This window comes from Nanorana parkeri, unplaced genomic scaffold (genome assembly GCF_000935625.1).
Source record: "Nanorana parkeri isolate BGI_ZX_2015 unplaced genomic scaffold, ASM93562v1 scaffold1237, whole genome shotgun sequence".
NCBI classification, from domain to species: domain Eukaryota; kingdom Metazoa; phylum Chordata; class Amphibia; order Anura; family Dicroglossidae; genus Nanorana; species Nanorana parkeri.
Genome location: NW_017307505.1, coordinates 13848 through 15876, shown reverse-complemented (window position 1 = coordinate 15876; position 2029 = coordinate 13848). Strand labels below are relative to the sequence as shown.

The 2029-nt window shown below is 44.2% G+C and overlaps 1 protein-coding gene across 1 annotated transcript in view; it reads left to right on the top strand.

Annotated features, from left to right (window-relative positions):
• Positions 1 to 2029, top strand: part of BAHCC1 (BAH domain and coiled-coil containing 1) — a 103562-nt gene that overhangs the window by 92114 nt on the left and 9419 nt on the right. The window lies entirely within an intron of this gene.

Here is a 2029-nt window from a genome sequence, read left to right as displayed (position 1 = left end):
CTAAGAGATACACAGATAATACACTGATGGAGAGAGAGAGATACATAGAGAAATAAATACTAAAATACTATAGAGATATGGAGAGAGATACAACAAATACTATAAAGAGAGATACTATAGATGGATATGAAGAGAGGAAGAGCGATAGATACTATAGATGGATATGAAGAGAAAGAGATGCTATACATAGATATGGAGAGAACGAGAGATACAAGAGATGGGAAGATGATATAGATTGGGGGAGAGAGAGATTGATCTAAAGAGATGGAGAGATACTACAAATACTAGATATATGTATATGGGAAGAGAGAGATACTTTAAATACTATATATATATATAAAGAGAGAGAGAAGATATGGAAAGAGAGATACTATAGATATACACTATATTGCCAGAAGTATTGCGCTACCCCTCCAAATCATTGGCTTCAGTTGTTCCAATCACCTCCACGGCCCCCAGTATATAGGATGAGGCACCTCGGCATGCAGACGCTTCTACAAACATTGGTGAGAGAACGGGTCGCTCTCAGGAGCTCAGTGACTACAAGCGTGGTACCGTGATAGGTTGTCACCTGTGCAATAACTCCATCCGTGACATTTCCTGGCTACTAAATATTCCGCGGTCGCCTGTTACTGGGATTATAACAAAGTGGAAGCAACTGGGAACAACAGCAACTCAGCCAGGAAGTGGTAGGCCACGTCACATGACAGAGCGGGGTCAGCGCATGCTGAAGCGCACAGTGCGCCGAAGTCGCCAACTGTCTGCAGAGTCAATAGCTACAGACCTCCAAACTCCATGCGGCCTTCAGATTGGCACAACAACAGTGCGTAGAGAGCTCCATGGAACGGGTTTCCATGGCCGAGCAGCTGCATCCAAGCCGCACATCACCAAGTGCAATGCAAAGCGTGGGATGCCGCGGTGTAAAGCGCGCCGCCACTGGACTCTAGAGAAGGGGAGACGTGTTCTCTGGAGGGACCAATCACGCTTCTCTGTCTGGCAATCTGATGGACGTGTCTGGGTTTGGCGGTTGACAGGAGAACGGTACTTGCCTGACTGCATTGTGCCAAGTGTAAAGTTTGGTGGAGTGGGGATTATGGTGTGGGGTTGTTTTTCAGGGGTTGGGCTTGGCACCTTAGTTCCAGTGAAGGGAACTCTTAAGGCATCAGCACACCAAGACATTTTGGACAATTTCATGTTCTAAACTTTGTGGGAGGAGTTTGGGGATGACCCCTTCCTGTTCCAACATGACTGCACACCAGTGCACAAAGCAAGGTCCATAAAGACATGGATGGGGGAGTTTGGAGTGGAGGAACGTGACTGGCCGCACAGAGTCCTGACCTCAACCCCATAGAACATCTTTGGGATGAATTAGAGCAGAGACTGCGAGCCCCTCCCCCAACATCAGCACCTGACCTCACAAATGGTCCAACATTCCCATAGACACACTCCTAAACCTTGTGGACGCCTCCCCAGAAGAGTTGAAGCTGTTATAGCGGCAAAGGGCGGAGCCAACCCAATACTGAGCCCTACGGACTAAGACTGGGATGCCATTAAAGGTCATGTGTGTGTAAAGGCCGTATATAGACATGGAGAGATGGATACTATAGATGGATACAGTATATAGATAAATAAATACTATAGAAAGATAGATACAATGGATATGAGAGAGGGGGTTATATGGTGGGTAGATACGATAGATTGATCGATTAAATAGATTGGGGAGAGATATAGATGGGGATAGATTAGAAAGAAAGAGATAGACGGATAGAATGAATAGAGGGATAGAGATATATAAATATAGAGAGAGAGCGCTAGATTAGAGAGATGGAATATATACATTATAAATATGAATTTAGTTTTGTATTAATCTTATTTTTGTAAATTGCTGGAAGGAAAATTTTTTTATTTACTGCCTTTTTTTCTTTTTTATTAATTGTTTTTGTAAGCGGAGAGAAGAGAAGGGTTACACAGCTTAATGAAGCCACCTTCTCTCTTCAGCTGGCCGTCACCTCCTTGCTGTATGACAATT